A 20,663-nucleotide genomic window follows, 5' to 3' on the forward strand; every position below is an offset into this window, starting at 1 on the left:
AAACGCCCTACCTGCTGTGCTATCACTCCAGCCCCCAGATTTTTTTTTAAATAAAGTTCAATGCAAAAAAAAATTTTAATATATTGTGGCTTAGCTAACGTGGTTATTATAGGTTCACCTTTCGCGATTTGATGTATTGCACCTTCATCACCACTAAAGTGCCCCCAAAATCTTCACCATTATCCTTATGGCACTTCTGGTCTGTTCTTTTTTCCCCCAACCCACCACTGGCTTAGTATCTTCAGTTCTATAATTGAAGGCCGAATGTTTGCCATCGTTCAATACTGCCTAGTCCCTTGTTTTGTTGTTCTGTATACCACAGATGGGTGAGATCATCCACTCTCTGACCTTTTCCCTCTGACTTATTTCACTTAACATGATACCCTCTAGTTCCATCCATATCTCAGCAAACTGCAAGATTTCATATTTTTTTATTATTTTTTAAGCTTGGAAGATTTTATTTATTTTTGATTTTTGGGTCACACCCAGTGATACTCAAGGGTTACTCCTGGCTGTACACTCAGGAATCGCTCCTGGTGGTGCTCAGGGGGCCATATGGGATTCCAGGGACTGAACCCGGGTCAGCTGCGTGCAAGGCAAACACCCTACCCTCTGTACTATCGCTCCAGCCATATTCTTTTACAGCTGCAAAGGTATGTATACAAACTGCAACTTCTTCACCCATTCTTCTGTCATTGGACATTTGAGTTGTTTTCATATTCTGGCTATTGCACTTAACATGACACTGAACAGAGGTATCCCTTTTTCTTTTCAAACTAATGGTTTTATGTTTAGGGGGCTAGATGCCAAGACATGGTATCACTAGATCATACGGAAGTTCCATATTTTGTTGAGAAATTTCCATGCTGTTTTCCATAGAGACTGATTCAGATAACATTCCCACCGACAGTCAATGAGGATTTCTTTGCCCCTCAGTCTCACCAACACTGATTGCTTCCAATCATTTTCATATCTGTCATTCTCACGAGTATGAGATGATATCTCAGTGCCCATTTTGATTTGCATTTTCCTGATAATAAGAGAAGTCACTACTCTTTTTTTGTTTGTTCTTTTTGGGTCACACCCAGTGATGCTCAGGGGTTACGCCTGGCTCTGCGCTCAGGAATTACTCCTGGTGGTGCTTGGGAGACCATTTGGGATGTTGGGAATCGAACCCGGGTCGACCGCAGGCAAGGCAAACGCCCTACCCACTGTGCTATCGCTCCAGCCCCGAGAAGTCACTACTTTTAAGCTAGCCAATAAAATCCTAGTTTCCTGCACTACAAAAGTAGTATTCCCATTTCTTATAATGGAGTAAAAGTATCTCTTTAAGGGGGGCAGTAAAACATGTTTGTCATCTCGCACAGAAACTCCCCTAGAAGCAGCACTCACTGGTCCACTCCACTTGGAGAAGAGGCAGTGTCTGGAGGAGAATAGAAAAGAAAGAGAACTAGAGTTAAGTGTGGCTGTCACTTAAAAACACATTGCTTGGACATTCAGGGATCTTTGAAAGCTGCCAGTCAAATCCTTCATTTGAAAGGGTCCAGGAAGAAGGCTCAGTGACTTAAAGCTCTTGTCTGCCAAACTCACGGTTGTGAATTCAAACTCCAGTGCCTCCACATAGTCTGAGGTAATCACCTAATCAGGAGATCTCCTAATCAGGAGATCCCTGCTCTTTGGGATTCCTGGAGGGAAGAGCCCCCCGAAATGGTTCAGTGGCTTAAAGCACTTACCCAGGACATGCACAGCTATGAGTTCAAACCCCTGTGCAGCCCCCTCGCCCCAACACTGATACGACCTGACAGCTCTGCTGATGGGAATACCCTGTGGGGCAAAGATCCTGGTCACCCCCATCATGAGGGAGAAATTAGCTCCCAGCCTTTCTGGCCTACCACCCTCTTTTTAAGAGAAAGAATTATTCGGTGTTACACCCGAGCCTGCTACCACTCCCCTGGACTGTTCCATTGAAAGTTGTTCCAGAAACAAGTCGTCCACTTTGAAAACTATTGAGATAGATGAACAGAGGGACAGAGAGCCACATGGGATCTAAGATGTCAGCAACTTGCATAAAGCCCCTTGACTGAGCTACAGATAAGGTGAGACTAAGGCTAAGGCCTCTGTTCTCCCTGCAAGCAGCCTTCTCTCCTCCTTGGCGCCCCGGGATCATCCCCTCCTCCTCCTTCCTCTCTTCCCATCTTGCCCCAGCACCTCCTTCCTCTTCCATCTGAGACAAGATGATGCAGGCCCAGGCAAGTGGTGCTGTAAAGGCAACTGCATATTTATCCCTTGGCCTTACTCACTTATCCCTAGCCTTGCTGCAGGAGGGTTGAAGGGCCCATGACGCTGCAAACAATAGAGCAAGATAAAAACAGAAGAGAAGGAAGTGAAAAAGATGAGATCCAGGAGTAAGTGCTTTCCGAGGACTGTGATGAGTTCTGTGCCCCTGAAAGGCCCCCCTCCTCAGCACACAGGGGGACCCTTTCTGACTGCTTTGGGATCCAGCCTGCCCTTGAAGATTGCTTTGAGATTCTCTGTTGCGGGTCATATCTGTTGGTTTGGGGAACCATATACCCAGTAATGCTCAGGAATTCCTCCTGACTGCACTCAGGAATCACTCCTGGTGGTGCTCGGGGACTATATGGGATGCGAGTGGGGGGCGGAGGGGCGGTGAACTTGGATTAGTCATGAGCACGACAAATACCCACTAGCCCCCACACCACTGTTTTTTAGGGAGGCCTCCTGCAAGGGTGTGCAGGGCTCCAGAGAACATTCCCAGCGATACTAGGTCTAGTATTCAGGGCTCAGCCTGGCGATGACCACGCTGAGCTTCCCAGGCAGTGCTCGTCTGGGACTGTTCAGGGTCAGGGATCCAGTATGGGCCTTGTACGTGACACACAAGTCCTTTGTGCTATCTCCCTGGCTGCATACCACCGGTAGCTGTGGGATTCACACACATCCGGTTGCAGTGCAGCTGGAAATGGAGTGCAAGGGTGGGCTTCACAGAGAGCAGTGCTGAGCTCTTACACTCACACTGGACAGGTCAGCACTCTGAGCCCCGGAGCCATTCCCCAACCCCAGGCTGCTCGTTCTTTATTTGGAGAGAGGAGCCTTGGGCCTCACCTAATGGTGCTCACAGCTTACTCCTGTCTCTGTGGCTCAGGAGTCATTTCCGACAGGTTGGGGAAACCATATGAGGTGCTGGGGGATCAGTGACATGCAAGGCAAGCACCTCAACCCCTTGTAGTATTTCTGAGACCCTCTTTTGTTTAGGAGGCTGGATAGGGGGGTCACACACCCAACAGTGCTCAGAGGCCACACCTGGCAGTGCCTAGAGGACCACGTGTGGTGCCAGCATTTGAACCCTTGCCATGGCAACCTCTGCTGCATGCTAGGGACTTATCTTCTCCTCTGCTCTGTCTCTCCAGCCCCTCTGCTCATTCTTTATCCCCTTTGCACCACTTTGGAGTTCTGCTCCTCTCCACCCATCTCTTGCTTCTGTGAGGTCAGCTCTCGTGCCCGGATCTTCTCATTCATGGTTCCTGGAGTTCCCCCACTGATAGACATTGTCTCTGCTGCCCCTGAGTCTGTCCCCTCTCACTCCCTGGGCCGGATCCCAATCCATGTTGGCGGGTGAGGGGAGCAATAGTATAGCAGGTATCCTTGCACACGACCGACCTGGGATCGATTCCCAGCGTCACATATAGTCCCTTGAGCACTGTCAGGAATAATTCCTGATTGCAGAGCCAGAAGTAAGCCCTGAGCACTGCTGGGTGTGGCCTCCCACCCAAAGAGAAAAACCAACAGCCCAGGTTTTGGCAGTTTCTTGGGTCCTCTCCAAGATTCTCCTGCTGCCAAATAAAAGCAAAGTTTAGCCCACCAGGAATCCAAGGTTTAGTGACAACTCCCCACTCACCACTCGCCCCCAAGAAATGTTTGGAAACAGCCCCTCTGAGGCCATGTAGGCAGCTGACATTGAATGGCTCTGAGGTGCTAAACTCTCTGCAGTGCATGGCCCCGGTGAGAATTGTCCCACCAAAGTGCCAGGTGCATCCCTGCTGATAAACACTGATATGGACTGAGAAAAGCCCAAATATTTACAATTGTACAGTAGCATTCGAACAGCCACACTTGCAGATTTCTTGGTCTCTGCCCAAGAGCTTAGTGGGAGGAAATCACTAAATTATTTTTATCTGCACAGTGTGGTTAGGAAGAATGACATTCTGGAGGGTCAGGCGATGCTGGGAATTGTTTATTTCATTAGGCTCAGGTCCCATGGTCAAGCCCAGCAGTGGATCTACTCAGAGCCTGCCCCGGGGACCAGCCCGGGAACTTACAGGAGTACCCCAGCTTCAGGGAGACTCCTGAATCCCTGGTGGGGCCATGTCATGTGGCCACATCAGATCACTCCCAAACCCACCCCAGTCCTCATGGAGTGGCCCTGGCTGGCATCACGCCAGCGCTTTGGGAATGAACTGCCACATTGGGAACCTCTCTCCAGAGGCTGCGCTTTCTGTAACAGGCAAAGAAGCAGAGCCTTGAGAATTGGACTTTCAATGGCCTCTCATAAAAACCCGCTCTCGTGCTCTTACGCTTAAAAAAATCATTTCTCAGCCCGCTGGCTAAAACGAGTAATTAAGGTTAGGTAGTCCTCAGACCTCTGAAAACAGCTGATCTGCTGAGCCCGGCTTTTTTTTTTTTATCTTTGCTGTGCATTGGCTAATTATTTCCTGATTTATCCCTTCGGTTGCTAATGCACAGGGAGTGCCTGCTGGGGGCCAGGGCCACGAAAGGGCCCGACTTGGGCTCTTGGAGCAGAGACAGTGTGCAGAGCCCATTGCCTGCACCAACCAGGGGACTCCCTGAGACCTGACTGTGGGGCAGGGGGCCCGGGGCCTCAAACTGGGTCTTGAGAGAAACAAAGAGTTAAACAAGGTGAAGAACAAAAGAGTGGACGGGCATTCCAGGCAGAGAACACTGTGCACCAAGTCACAGACGCAGGAAACAAAAGGCTCTCAGTAGTCCGGCGTGGCAGTAGGGAGGAGGCCGGGGGGAGGGCAGCGGAATGAGCCAGTGTGCCTGGCACCCCGGAGACACCCAGCCCCACGACAGATTCCTGGGGACCGATGCCTCCCAGCTCACACACGCGAGAGGCCATTAGATATCCCTCAAGGCTGCATGTCAATCAAAATAATTAAAAGCAAAAGAACTGGAAAGCTGGTTCATATATTCCACATCCTTCAAGATTCTCCCTCCTCCTAAAAAGAAGCTTTTGATAAAATAAGACGAAATGCAAAAAAAGAAAAAGATGTGTGTTCAATCGTAAGACAGGAGAGTGAGAAGCTCACATGTGTGTGCATGGTCGTGCGCGTGCGTGCACTCACGCATACACATGCATGGACGCACACGCACACACATACACACCCTTCAGTTTCTGCAGGATGGAATCATTGCTCATTCTCAGCAGCACAGCTTATTGATGGAGTTCGGGTCAGACAGATGCACAGTTTTCCTTTTTACTCGACAGACTTAACGTTTTCACTTCTGCACTTAGATATCCTCCTCTAAACCAGTAACTGAACGGGAGTTGACTGCATGTAAGGCAAGTGCCCTGTGCTCTGTCCTGCATGCCTGGCCCCTAGAATTGGGATTTTATTGGTGAACTGAAAGGTAGTCAAGAACAAGATACAAAGTCTGGTAAAAAAAAAAAAACCTGAGTGACACTACATGACCCACGAAATCTGATCAGGTACGGCCCATATAAATAGATTTGGGTTCACCTTGGACCCAAGCAACTTGCTGCTGCAGCGACCTCTTCAGACCCTAATTATTAAAATGTTAGAATTCGCAAAATTATTTTGCACGCATAAGAAACAATACAAAACACACTGTGTAGCATTGCCTTTTCGGCACGCATGAGAGGTGGTGGGTCTGGTCTTGAAAAATCAAAAATAACTAAAGTAGAGAAAGAGAGTATTGTGCAAATTGTCTGCCACACAGGCAGGGGGAAGTGTGGAATGGGGGGAGGGGGAATACTGGGGATTTTGGTGGTGGAAAATGTGCTCTGGTGAAAGGATGGGTGTTTGATGACTGTGTGATTGAAACTCAAACATGAAAGCTTTGTTACTGTACCTCATGGTGAATCAATATAAAAGGAAAAAATAGATTTTGGGCTCAAATCCTGTTTGTCACTTCCCAAAAGAGAAACCATGGGTTGAGTGTCTTGCCTTAATAAATCTGTTTCCTCATTGGTAAACAGAGTCATGCACTGCTTGCCGTGTGTGTGTGTGTGTATGTGTGTGTGTGATGCCAGTTAGCCCCTGGGAGTGACTGTATGTGGTATAGTACAAAACCAGCACTGGGGAGCTGAGCAATAGTAGAGCAGGTAAGCCGTTTGCCTTGCACGCGGTTGACCTGGGTTCGATTCCCAGCATCCCATATGGTCCCCCGAGCACCGCCAGGAGTAATTCCTGAGTGCAGAGCCAGGAGTAACCCCTGTGCAGGGCCAGATGTGACCCAAAAAGCAAAAAATAAAAAACAAAAAAAACAAAAAAAAACCAGCACTGCTTTTCACTTTGAGTTGACTTTGACTTGGGGGCAACTAGCTTCCAAAAAGAGATCAAGTCAGTTCTGTCCTTTGTCATTCTGTCAAACCATGACAGACCTGTAGTTTCTGTCAGAATTTGTAACAATTCTCTGCTATATTCCCCCTTAAGTCCACCAGAGAGGAGAATGTGGACCTTAAAAGTGAGACAAGGAGCCCTTCTTTGCAGGAGCACAATGCTGTAAAAAGTGGAGTTGGGGGTGTAGAGATATTTTAGCAGGTAAGGCACTTACCTGCACATGGGTATCCCAGGTTTGATCCCTGGTACTCCATAGGGTCCCCAAAGCTTACCAGAAGCTAGCCCTGAGTGTAGAGCAAGGAGTAAGTCCTGAGCCCAGCTGGTTGCGGCTTCCACATCCCTTGCCCTGAAGTGGGGACAGCAAGGGCTGGAGAGATAGACACTGGGTGGGGTGCTTACCTTGCACGTGGCCAACTGGAATTTAATCCCTAGCACTGCATATGGTTCTGAGCCACACCAGGAGTGATCCCTGAGCACCACTAGATGTGGCCCGAAAAGAAAAAGTAGGATGACATCAAAACAGGGGCCAAAGGGCTATCAAAGGGAATCAGTCTTATGTCCACTCATGGGTGTGGCCAGTGGCCCCACGAGGGGAGGATGAGGTGGGAGGCTGCAAGAAGCAATGGTAACTCAGATAGAAAATATAGTTTGCTATCACAATGTAGAATTTTATCTCTTCAAAGTGGAAAAATGCTTCACTTTTATTATGAAAGCAATCATTGTATAACTAACACAAGTTCAGAAAATATAAGTAAATACCTCAGTGTAAAACTCTTCAAGTTATTTTGCTTTTGTCCTTGTTCTACATGACCACCAAGGTGGGTGCTTTCGAACTCCGAGCAGAACTATGGAAACCCTCAGGCCCAGACTAGAAAGAAGCAAGCCCAGACCAAGGGAAAGCAAGCCAGGAAACGGAGATCTTAAAGCCCCTTTCATGTGGAGGCAGAGGGCCTGCTCACTTTTCATTGTCTAGAAACCTCAGCAATTGTTTTTTGTTTGGTTGGTTGGTTTTGGTTTCTGGTTTTTGATCCACACCTGGCAGTGCTCAGGGGTTACTCCTGAGCACTCAGGAATCACTCTTAGCATGTTTAGAGGACCATATGTGGCACCAGGGAGCACACTCAGGTTGACAGTGCACAAGGTAAGCATCCTGCCTGCTGTACTACAGCCCAGAAATCCATTTTTTTAGAGTTGTAATCAACATCTTTTTAAAAAACTTGTTTTGGGGTCACACCCACTTCTACTCTGGGAGCCAGGTGGTGTTGGGACTTGAACCCCATCTTCCTACAAGCAAAAGCATGCCCTCCAGCCCTTTGAGTAACCATCCCTGATCAACGCTTTAAACAGGGGCTAGAAGAGCAAAGAGTAGTCTTTTAACTTAGTAAAGATAAATATCATCCTTTTGAGTTTTTTCCACATATATGTCCAAACTGGGTTGCATTATAAAATTTATTTCTTCACTCAGATCAGGAAATTTTAAAGCTATAGTTCTCAGTCCTGAAATCATCATTATTTAACAGCAAAATATAGAAATGAATGCCCTTAACAGTGACCTTGTGTTATCAAAAAAGAGATCAAATAATGTTCAAAGTATGCCATTTAAGAGGAAAAAGTGTAGCAGAATAAAGATCTTTTGTAAAGATTCCTTTTACAAAGTACCTACAATTTTTTTGAAGATATAGTATTTTAACTTTTAAATGAAAATCCTTTTTACCTTCTCCTTAACTTGAACCACAAACATAACCTTTGAAAACACCAGCTTGATTCGCAGGGGTGCTGGGCGGGGAGAAGAAACCTGGAAAATATTATATTTTAAAAATTAATGAAAACAAATCTAATTCTTTAATTTTTTTTAGTTTCACATTAGGAGGGAGTTCATTCAACAAAGCCTGAGATTAGAAGGGGCCATAGAGATAGTATAATGGGTAGGGAATTTGCCTTAATTGAGGCTGACCTTGGTTCCATCACTGTCATCTCACATTGTCCCCTAGGTGTGACTCCAAAGTAAACAAATAAAAATCTATATTATAAACTTATAGTCAAGGTTTTGGGGTATTTTTGTTTGTTTGTTTGTTTGTTTGTTTTGGGGGGCATCGGGGCAGCCCCATACTTGGTAGTGTTCAGGTCTTATTTCTGACCCTGCTCAGGATGACTTCCTACAGGCTTAATGCAGGTGTGGTGATGGCAAGTCTCTGTGTTGGTCCATGATTCCCAGATTCTTCAATATTTTCAAGAATGGAAATACAGAATAATACAGATGCTCAGACTCAGAGTTAGAAATAGGAAAGTTTTTTGGAGAGTAGAAGAGAAAGGGAAGGAAACTCCTCAATTGGGAAGGAACTTAGTATAGTACTAAATTAACTATCGCCAGGCTTGTGAGTTTTTTATAGGAAAACTGGGTCTTTGTGCTACTGAGTGACAAGAATGTTACAGTGAATATAGTAAACTTTAAGATAAGCTTTTTTTTTTTTGCATTGTGGATCACACCCAGCGATGCTCAGGGGTTATTCCTGGATCTGCACTCAGGAATAACTCTTGTCGGTGCTCAGGGGACCATATGGGATGCTGGGGGATCCAACCTGGGTCGGCTGCATGCAAGGCAAATGCCCTACCCGCTGTACTGTTTCTCCAGCCCCAAAGATAAGCTTTTTTTGCTTGTTTTTTTTTCTTCTTGGGTCACACTCTCTGATGCACAGGGGTTACTCCTGGATCATGCATTCAGGAGTTACTCCTGGCCATGCTCAGGCGACCATATGGAATGCTGAGATTCAAACGCGGGTTGGCCACGTGCAAGGCAAACGCCTTACCCGCTGTGCTATTGCTCTAGTCCCAGATAACCATTTTTGTGTGCAGGCCCATTAAAATAAAAATTAGGCTCTTTGCATTTCTTATAAATTGACAAGACTATTGCAGAGAATGCAAGGATCCTACAGAGCAATCCTACAGAATGCAAGTCTCTGCCATATTATTTGCATTAGGTATTGCCCATCCTTAGTCTTCCCATGAGAATAAACTGGGGCAGAGTTTTATGATGTTATACTATTATTAACTTCCCATTTCAGGAATTTGCAGGAACTAAAAATGTAGGATGGGGGTAGTGAAAACGGGACTGCTCACAACAGCTGGCTAAGGGAAACCGAGGCTTCCTTTTTTAGGTTCGTGGGACCCTAAGGGGTGCAAGGGATTGGACACAGGTTGGCCACATGCAAAGCAAGCACCCCACCCACTGCACTGTCACTGCAGCCTATCAACCAGGGTTTCACGCCCTGACTCGTCCCTGACTTGCAAAAATACATCAAATTCTGAACTAGCCCATAAGGAATTTACAAGTCCACTGGCATCATCCCCAGTCGTTAATTGTGGCATTATCCTAGCTCAGACTGATTACAGTTAACACTGTTCTGAACATTTAGGGTGTGGTGACCCCAATAGGTGCAGAACTGCTCCTTGACTTTGGTCCTAAAGCCACATCACCAAGGATTACATCAAAAGTCAGCTCCAAGTAAGAATAGGAGGGCGAGCTCAATCCCTGGGAGTCCAGGTAAGAGGGCAAAAGGAAAAGGTGTCAAGAGAACAGTGAGTCCTAACCAGGAAGTTAGATTCCAAGGCAGCACCAGGAATGGCCACCCAAGGGCTGAAGCCAAGTTCATGGCCAGTGGTGCCATCATGCTAACCTTGCCATTCTGTCTTCTCCCAACTCATTCTTTATTTCCCATCAGCTTTCTGCACATTCAGGGTGTGTTTGACAGAGCTTTCTGGGCCGTGCCCAGCTTCCTCCTCTGTATGTGTACACTGGAACTGAGTGCTGGAACTGAGTGGTCAAAATGCCCAAGGCTGGGCATGAGCCCTCAGTTTTGTCCCCATTCTCTTGTCATCCTCCAAAGGCTTAGCTGAAAGCATTCCCACAACCACCTTCTGCATTAGCTAAGCACTGGCCTTCTGCACCTTGCTAAGTATCCCAGTGCTAGCTACCACAGATTTCTGGCCACTAGTCCATAGTTCCTACCAACTCACTTTTTTTTTATATTGAGTTTTTATTGGTGATTCTAAATATGTGTTTGAACAGTTAAAGTGTGATAGGTGATTTTTAAAAAAAAAATTTTTTAGTGAGACACCATGAGGTACAGTTGTAGACTTACATATTTTGTGCTTGGGTTTCAATTATACAATGATCAAATACCCATCCCTCCACCAGTGCCCATTTCCTACCACCATGGATCCCAGTATCCCTCCCACCCCCCATCCCACCCATCCCACCCTGCCTCTGTGGCAGAGCATTCCCCTCTGTTCTCTCTCTCCTTTTGGGTGTTGTGGTTTGCTCATGGAAAGTATCATGTTAAGCAAAATGAGTCAGAAAGAGAGGGATCGACATAGAAAGATTGCATTCATCTGGGGAATATAAAGTAACAAAATAGGAGACTAACACCCAAGAATGGCCAAGATTAGTACCTACCAACTCACTTTTACTCATTTGGATGTCCTTCCTACCCGCTGGAGTGATAGCACAGCAGGTAGGGTGTTTGCCTTGCATGCAGCCAACATGGCCGACCTGAGTTCGATTCCTCCGCCCCTCTCGGAGAGCCCGGCAAGCTACCAAGAGTATCTCGCCCGCATGGCAAAGCCTGGCAAGCTACCCGTGATGTATTCGGTATGCCAAACACGGTAACAAGTCTCACAATGTTACTGGGCCCCCTTGAGAAAATCGATGAACAACGGGAGGACAGTGACAGTGACAGTGACCCGCTGTACTATCACTCTGGCCCCACTTGGAATACGAGTTTGTTGGTTGTTTTTGTTTTTGTTTTTGTTTTTGTTTTGTTTTGTTTTGTTTTGTTCACAAGTTCTGGATTTTTCAGAAGTGTATGGATTTTTTTTCAGAAGTTCTGATTTGATTGATTGATGTATGGATTATTGACTGATTTATTTTGGGGTTTGATGGCCATGTCAGGAAGTGTTCAGGGTTTACTCCTGGCTCTGTGTTCAGGGATTACTCCTGTTCGTGCTTGATGTTATGTGGTGCCAGGGATAGAATGGGGTTTTGCCATATGCAAGGCAAACATCTGAGCCTTGCACTATCTCTCCTGCCCTGACATTCTGAGTTTCAATGTCCTACTTACTCTTCCTTAAATATGACAGTGCCTGTCAAATTATGAGCCCTACACTTTCATTTTGAGAAAACAGTCTCATTGCTTGGAAGAGTCACAGTTGATGGGAAATCTTCTCATCACTCTGAATCTTGTAAGCCCATGGGTTTCTCTGCAGAGACTGTTATCATGTACCCGCTCACCACAGTCTCTTCAGGCAGCATGGATGCAGATATCACGTGTCACCCAAACAACTACCAATAAACCACCTGGGTATCTCATTCAAGCAGGGAACGGCTCCAGTCTCTGGAACACTTGATGATTTGATGGGCTTCTGACTGCTTTATACATTCAAATAAAGTCTCCCAGAACACATGGTTCTCTGTTTTTCTGTGCTATATTTCCAGGGAGAAAAAAAAGGGTGAGGGGAGGGGCGGGAAAGAGGTAGATAAATAAGGCAATTGAAAAACATTCTAGAGCGTTCTAATCCTCCACCTCCCACCTCCCCTTATGCAGTCCACATCCGGCATCTCTGGTCATGAGCCCAAGTGCTTGGATTCCTGAGAAATATCTCCATTCACCCCAACATACCTTCTGGCCAGCTGCAGTAATGTACCAATTCTGTCCCCTCAGAGGAAATGCTGCAAAGTGCCATGAACTTCTACCCATGTATCACATAGCAGTAATATCCCCCTTCCATGCCAAGCTGTGGATGTGTCACCTTGCACAGAGAAGAAATATAATGTCAGGAATTTTCACTTGATCTTGTATTTTCAGTGACCACCATTGCCAAAGAACTCAGCCAAACTCTGTTAATCAGAGAAGAGGTTCCCCCGCCGTGTGTGCTCATTCAAATCCCTCCATGTGTGGAACAGCGCACCTTGGCGGTGCAGGCTGCGTAATGGACAGTTTGGCAGGCCTGCTGGGACATTCTGCTCTGGCTTCATAGGCAGGGATTAAGTGAGGAGCCAGTGTTAGCACATGGATGAAGTCATCCAATCAAAGCACACTGCAAAGTGGTAGGAATGGTTGCTTTCTGCTGAATGCCACAGAAACAGTAGCTCTGGAGCAACAAGCTGTGAGCTGCTGCAGAAGAACTATAAGAACTGGGAACTGTGAAAAATCATGAGAGAGGAGGGTCAGAGAGAGTACAGCCGGGAAGGTGCTTACCCAGCATACAGCCAGGTCCTGAGCACTGCCAGGAGTGATCCCTGAGCGCAAAGTCAAAAGTAAGCCCTGAGCACAACCAGGTGTGGCCCCAAAACCAAAGAAGAGGAGGAGAAGGAGGAGGAGGAAGTGGGGGAGGAGGAGGAGGAAATCACAGGAGAAGATGTGCTTTCTTAATAAAATAGCTTTGCTGGCCTTTCTAGTTCTGTTTTATGTAGAGATTTGATTGATGGAGCAAGCGAGGACCTGGTTATGAATTGACGGAACTGGTGCTTTCCATGATCTTCTGTGTGTCATGGTGATTTGTAGCCGCCCCCAAATCTGAGACCACTTGTCTTTGAATGTGAGAATAATGCCTGGCCCATGCTGGGGAGGAGGGCTTGGATATATGTGATATGGGGGAGCAAACCCACCTAAGGTCCTTCAGAACCGCATCTCCCCTCCCCACCTCTTTTCATTAATGTGCTGTTGCTTTTTTTATTTTCAAACTGGGACCACTCCCAGTGATCCCAGGGGACTCAGGTGATTCAGTGTTCAGAGGAAGCAGGGTGGTGACTAGGGGCCGTCAGGGCCACACTCAGTGGTACTGGGAGGGTTTGGGAGTAGGGGGACATATGGTGCCGAGGATTAAACTCAGAGCCACAGGGACTGCATCTTCATCCTGCCATCATCCAAAAGCAGGATACCAGCCTAGGACATTGTCCCTGAGGCAGACACCAGGCTCTGAGCCTCAGTTCCCTCCTTCATTGAATGAGGACCTTAATACGGCACCTGTCCCATCTCCAAGGGTGCTTCAGAGGATCCCAGAGTAGAAGGTCCACACACCCTCGATGGAAGTCAGGACCTGCACCTTCTCTCTAGCAGGATTCCCTGCCCACCCCCAGACAAGTCCCTTCTTTGGGCCGGAAAGATGCTAGAGCGGGTAGAACGCTTGCTTTGCACACGGCACCCCGTATGGTCCCGGAACCTGCCAAGAGTTAATTCCTGAGTGCAGACCCAGGGGTAAATTTGAGCATCATTGGGTGTGACCCAAAAACAAAAACCAAACACACAAAACCCCAAACTCCCTTCTTTGTCCCTGGGGACTCTTGAGTTGCCTTTACTTTTCTTGTATCAGCTGACTCCAGCACTTCACTCCTGCAGGCTCTGTCTTCGCCAGAGAGAAGCCACCTGTGTATCCAGTTTATAATGACTGAGGGTCCTTTTTTGGAGAAAAGCCACAGCAATGTGTGAGTGCATGCCCATTGCACTGTAGGCCCTAGAACTAAAGGGAGAGCACCCACTCACTCTCCAAAATAATAGTAAATCTGGCCCACGATCTCGATGGCTTTTACCCACTATTTCTTTTTCGTTCCCCCCCCCCAATTTTTTTTTCTTTTTGGGTCACACCTGGCGATGCCCAGGGGTTACTCCTGGCTCCACACTCAGAAATTACTCTGATGGTGCTCAGAGGACCATATGGGATGCTGGGGATTGAACCTGGGTTGGCCGCCGCTGTACTATTGCTCTTACCCCACCAGCCATTTCTTCTTGCTTGTTACCTTCCCCTAAATCTTTGAAGTGAAGAAGAGCCAACAATTGTTTTTTTTCTTTTTCAGTTTTGAGGGCACACCTGGTAGTGCTCAGGGTTTACTCCCGGCACTGTACTCAAGGATCACTCCTAATGGAGCTCAGGGGACCATATGGAGTGCGACAGATGTGTCAGGAGTGCTACTTTGGCTGTGTGAAAGTGCCCTACCTACTATATTGTCTCTCTGGTCCCAGGATCAACATTTTATTCTTCAGACAAGACAATGGATGATAGCTAGAGAGAAAGAGAGATAGGTGTGTGTGTGTGTGTGTGTGTGTGTGTGTGTGTGTGTGGTTGGGGAGGGATTAGGTTTTTTGTTTGGTTGGCATCGATGCTCAGGGGTTACTCCTGGCTCTGACTCAGGAATTACTCCTGGTGGTGCTGGGGGGACCATATGGGATGCTGGGGATCGAACTTGGGTCAGGTGCGTGCAAGGCAAATGCCGTACTTGCTGTACTATCGCTCTGGTGCAGGGTGAGAGGGTTAGGTTTGAGTCCACTCAGTAATTTAAAACCCCTCCACCTTGAACCAAAATTAATAGGACACATGACTGGCAAGTGCAGGGTCCTTGAGCTTCACCCTCAGGTCCCCTCAGCATGGCCTGGTGTGGCCCCTGTTAGAAAAGTAACACTATCATTACATCAGTAATAAAATGAAATTTCTCACTCTCACCTCCGTACTATAGTTCTCTGGGGATTTTGTATTCTTGCCTTCTCCGATAACTCAGATTTTATGTGGTTATTGTCTTGCTTCTAAAATGAGCTGGTGGTACTCCACACATTATGGGCTAGAAATGACTGATATTATATAGACTATTTACCTAAATAATCTCTTTAGATGATTTTTACCAGTTCCTCCATCTGTTCACCATCACTCCAGTCCTGATGAGGAAGGATGGTGACCTAGTAACCCTAAACTTCATAGGGGAAAGGGAGAGGGACCCCCTCCATTTACTTCCTGGCCTTTCTACCCAGAGCAAGGAACTTAGAAGTCTTTTTATTTTATTTTATTCTATTTTTTTAATTTTGGGTCTTAAAAACTCTATTCAAAAGCATCCTTTTGTGGTATACTTTTAAAAAATGTAGTAAAAGACTAATAATATCCCTGGCCAGGAAAAACAGGAATAAGGAGGACTGATCAGTGGTTGGAGGATGGAGGGGGGGGAGGGTGATAGGAGGTAGGTAAGAGAAGGAAGAGACCAGTATGACAATAATAGCTGGGAATGATCATGCTGGACAAGAACTGACTGTTAAAAATAGGTAAAGGGATATTCTTGATAACCTTTCATTATCTGTACTGCAAACCACAGTGCCCGAAAGGAGAGAGAGAGAGAGACAGAGACAGAGACAGAGACAGAGAGTACCTGCCATAGAGACAAGCTGGGGGTGTGGAGAATGGGGGGTGATGGAACACTGGTGCTGGGAAATGTACACTGGTGCAGGGATGGGTGTTGGAGCCCTGAACGACTGAAACCTAATCATGAACAGCTTTGTATGGATCTATCTCAGAGTGATTCAATTTAAAAAAAAAAAAGTGGAAAAAAAAAACCCTCCATTCAGGGCCAGAGAGATGGCTCAACAGGCTGAGCAGATGCTTTGCATGCTGCCCGCGGGATTCCATCCCCAGTACCACAGGGTCTCCTGAATACTGCTGGGAGCAACTCCTAACTCCTGGAGCAGAGCCGGAAGGGCCCAGAAACAAAAAAAAAAAAAAAAAAAAGGAAAGAAAGAAATCAATTCCATTCAGCAACCCCTTTTTTCTTCTATGTGATGGACTAACTTCCACATTCCGAAGCTTCTACAATCACACCCAGATGTGTACCAAATCCTCCAGCATTCAAAAAAATCTCAAAAGTCCCAGGCGAAGAGCAAGATGCTTCGGGGAAGCACCCAGTTCCTCCTGCTAATGACCACAGAAGGTCACGTGACACCTGCCCCTCCCCCGCTAGAGGTTCTGGGAACTGCCCCCCACCAACACACATACACACACACATCCCACCAATAAAGCCAGACTGAGGTTCTAGAACAACCCCCACCAACACACACACACACACACACACACACACACACACACCCCCCAAATAAAGCAGGCTGAGGTTCTCAACACCTCCCCCCAACATACACACACACACACAGCACCAATAAAGCAGGTTGAGGATCTGAAACAACACCCCCAAAATACACACACACACACACACACACACACACACATCCACACACACACACATCATCCCACCCAATAAAGCAGGCTGACGTCTGTCCTTTTATCTGCCAGCATCTACATTTCCTCCAAGGTGGTAATCTTTTGCTTTTGTTATTGAAGTCTTCTCCCCCCCCCCACCCCCACCCCTTCTTACCCAATTGCTTTGGGGCTTGCATAAACTGTTAACAAAAAAAGAAAAAAAAAAGAAAACACGCGCACGAGGCAGCGTTTTGCTTTTCCGTGCTTGTTGTTCTTGGCACGGGGTCAGTTCTATGAACTTCTGGTGTCCAACTGGTAGGACCTGAAACTCTGTGTTTAACAAGTGCCGGTAGTCAAAACAGTTGGCGTGTGCGGGCGCGGGGAGCTGGTGGCCACCGCGCAGGTCAGCCGCCCCCGCTGGGCTATGCGGGGAAAACTGGGGGACCCACAGCCCTCTTTTTTGGGGGAGTGGGGTCGGGTTTTTGTTGAGCTGTTGAGTTTTGTTTGTTTTGTTTTGTTTTGGTGATGACATCCGTGCTCATGTGGTGGATCGCTTCAGGTTCCCAAAGTACACCGTGTTTACAGTCGTCGTAGAATCAGATTAAGTTGGCAGCCTGAGTCTCTCTGTAAGTGGTTTTAGTTTACATTTCTTCTCCGAGCAGGATGTTTTGCATAATTTTGCTGATCCTAGGTTATTTATAGACTTTATTTAATTTTTTTTTTTTAAGAACCGGGGAATAACAGGAGCGCTTTCTAAATCTTAACTATGCAAAGGCTCCGCGGTGCTGTGTGCAGCCGAGGGTGACTTGAGCTCAGAGTCAAACTTGGCATTTCTTGGCGAGGTCCTTGGATAACGTTCTGGAGCTCTCCAGCCTCCGACATCAGATACCCTCATCATTGTCTGTGGACTTGTTGTTTGCCTTTGCACAGTGACAAACGGAGTAAAATGAAAGTGCTGATGCCATTTCCTCCGGGGCGCTGGAGGCGGGTGCGTGCCGTGATTAAGTATTGTTTCCAGCGTCTGAAATGGGTTTACAGCAGTTGTTTTGACCAGGCTACTTGGAGCAATGCTGGGGTGCCCAGAAGCCCGATTTGATGGGGGGAGGGTGGGCGGGGGTGTGACCCTCCTGGGAGTCTAGGAAGGAGAAGGGGAGGCAAAGGCCAACCCAGGAAGTTTCTGGGTCTTCAGTTGCTGTCACTTGCATGGCAATCATACCCCGGGCATTCGTTGCTTTGGGGGGTGGGGTGACAACTTCTCAAAGAATAATTTCTGTTTCAAGCTGGAATTCTGGTGAATGCATGTTATGTTTGCTTTCTGGCCTGGTTGGTAGCTTGTTTGGGGGGTTGGGGGGGTGTCACCTGCTAGTTTGCATAAGAAGTGAAACTGGGGGTGTAACTTGTTTGGGGAGGGGGGTGCGGATGGTAAAGGGCACACCTGGAGATGATCAGGGCTTCCTCCTGGCTCTGCGCTTGTTGAAATCCACTAAGCCAAAATTAGCGCTTCCGTGAAAGGGTTTCCCATATTTACTAGAACAGTCGGCTAAAAATTGCTCTGCTTGGCCCACTGAATGCCTGTGTAATTAAATCAGCCCTTGATAGCGCGGTACCTTGAACACCTCCCCTCTCCTGCAGTCTGCCACTCCTGGAATTTGCATGGCTAAGTAGTGCGTTCATCAGCATAATGAGTGTGGAGTCCCAGTCTAATGGTCCAGGAGAATGTTGTAAATGAGACACTTCATTGTGCCTCAGGTTAAATATTTTAAATGAAACAAATCGAAAAGGAGGGAGAAAAAGGAAAAGGTAAACATCTTTGGGGCTGCACCAAAGGTCTTCTGCGTATTGAGGTCACCAGGATGCTGGGTATAGATCCCGCAGGGAAAAGGCCAACTCCCCTCCCCAAGCACTCCCGACTCACACCCTTGAAAGTGGACACTTGAAATGGAAATTTACAAGGTAATAAATGTGACCATTAGGCTGGGCTTGCTGGAGTCCTTCTAACTGCTGAGTGCTGCTAAGGGTTCCTTTTGTTCTCTCCTCCATGCTTCTGTCATCTATATGAGAAAGTTGGGGAGATTTTTGTTTGTTTTGGTGTCTAAGCGTGCAGAGAATAATGACAAGGCTGTCTTGCTGTCAGGCTTGTGCCGCTTCAGAGCATGCCCCGTGCTTTCTTGTGCCAATTCCCACTGAGTTGATGAGGACCTTGAAGCCCCTGATTCCAGGAGAGAAAAAAAAAAAAGCTAGAAGCCGGGTTTAGGCTGGGAAGCTCGGACTCAGGCTTGGGCTTTGTCCATCAGACTTCACCTCCTTGTAGCCCCATGCAAACTGGGTGAACTGGCTTCCAGATCAAAAGAGTTAAGAAACAGTTCTCAACTGCTTCCAGTCTTACCCTGTGGATGGAACTATTGCTGGACTTCCCTTTACTCCTCTGCTCAGCTGGGTAGGATTGGGATAGGCTTGGTATATTACAGTGACAGTGGATTCATTCCCGAGCTTGTGGGTTCTTGAGAGTGGTGTGAAAGATTCGTCTGTAAAACTCAGATGCTTAAAAAGTTCAAATTTATTGTAGAGTTCAAGTAGATGGGTCTGGGTCCCTCCGGTACGACATCACACATCTGTCCCCCTCTGGTCGTCTGTAGTGTCCAATGACCTGGTCCTTTCCCTCTGCCATTCTCTACCCAGTGTTGCATCCCTCCTGCTATGAGTCTGCGGCTAGAACCCTGTCACCTTTGTCACCTTGCTGAGGCTCGCTGCTCTGTGCCTTATCTCTGGGCCTCTCGAGGACTGTACTGTCAGAGGCTGCTCTTAGGCTGTGGCCATGGCCACATGCATGTGGGTATGATCCCGTTGTCCTGCAGTCTGTCTGGGTGTAGGTAAAGGAGGTAAGAACTAGTTGCCTGCAGGCCAGAGCAATAGTACAGCAGGTAGGGTGATTGCTTTGCATGTGACCCACCTAGGTTCGATCCCCAGTACCCCATATGGTCCCCTGAGCCTTCCAGAGCTGTTTGCTGGCTAGGGACTTCCTTTTATCTGCTGCTCTCTCCCCCACCCCATTCTTTTGTTTCTTTTGAACATGTTGTGGAGGTTCCCTGGGTGTCTTAAGTGAAGTGGGGAAGAGAGAGGCAGCATCCTTAAGCAGGAAGTGTGCCACTTTCTTTCTGTCCAACTCTGTCACCCATGGAATGAATAGGAGATTTGGACTGATAGATTTCAATGAGAGATAGCACAGTGGGCAAACCCTGGTTTGATCCCTGGCACCCCCCTATAGTTCACCAAGCACCACCAGGAGTGATTTCTGAGTGCAGAGCCAGGAAGGAGTAACCCTGAGCATCTCTGGGTGTGGCCCAGTAACAATAACAAAAGAGTCTGCAATGAGCCTCTGCACAGTACAAACCTCACGTCTCATCTGGCAGCTGTCAAGCTATACCAAGAGTCCTCTTGCTGTGTGCGGCCCTTGCAAGAAGATCCCTACCATCTAAATCCTCGGGGAAGCATGGACTCAGACTGGAATCAGGAATTGCTCTTTGCAGGAAAGTCAGTCCTAGACCTTACCCAGGCACCTCGGATCCATTGCCTTGTCCTCACAGAAAAGAGTTTCAGGAAAGACAGTAGTAAAGTAAAACCAGCTTCATTTGGAGATTGTGAGGAAGGAGAGAGGAGAGAGTGCGCCCAGAGAGTACACCTCTCAGGAGGAGATGTGGCCACCCCTGGAATGCAGAGCCATGTGCTAGCCAGGAGGACGCATCTCAAGAGAGGAGATGTGGGCGGCATATGTGCGGACAACATATGTCCAGTGGCATAGGCTCAGGCATCCTGGGCTGGCAACACATGCACGGTCTTCCTTTGTCCGAGTTCGTTTATGTGCACTTTGCCAAAACAGTTCTTCTGTGGGGCTTTCTACCTAGTTAAGAGTCTGTTGCTACGGGGTTGTTAGAGAAGCGTTGGAAACCTTTGTTGGTCCTCCTTCGCGTCCTTCTCACACCCTTGTTCCTGCTGGAGCTTCTCTTGGATAGGGCTCTAAGCTTCTCCTAAGACATCTCCGGT

The 20,663-nt window shown here is 47.4% G+C and overlaps 1 protein-coding gene across 5 annotated transcripts in view; it reads left to right on the plus strand.

The window, feature by feature from the left end:
* Positions 1 to 20,663, plus strand: part of ATXN7L1 (ataxin 7 like 1) — a 270,996-nt gene that overhangs the window by 161,739 nt on the left and 88,594 nt on the right. The window contains exon 1 of one of the 5 annotated variants that reach the window (XM_056118270.1): positions 17,097 to 17,248. The exons of the other annotated variants lie outside the window; for them this stretch is intronic. The gene's annotated coding sequence lies outside the window, so the exon portion shown is untranslated. Of the gene's footprint in view, positions 1 to 17,096; positions 17,249 to 20,663 lie in introns of those variants that run through there. 5 annotated transcript variants of the gene reach the window in all.

Source organism: Sorex fumeus, unplaced genomic scaffold, assembly GCF_029834395.1.
Source record: "Sorex fumeus unplaced genomic scaffold, SorFum_2.1 ptg000037l, whole genome shotgun sequence".
Classification (NCBI taxonomy): domain Eukaryota; kingdom Metazoa; phylum Chordata; class Mammalia; order Eulipotyphla; family Soricidae; genus Sorex; species Sorex fumeus.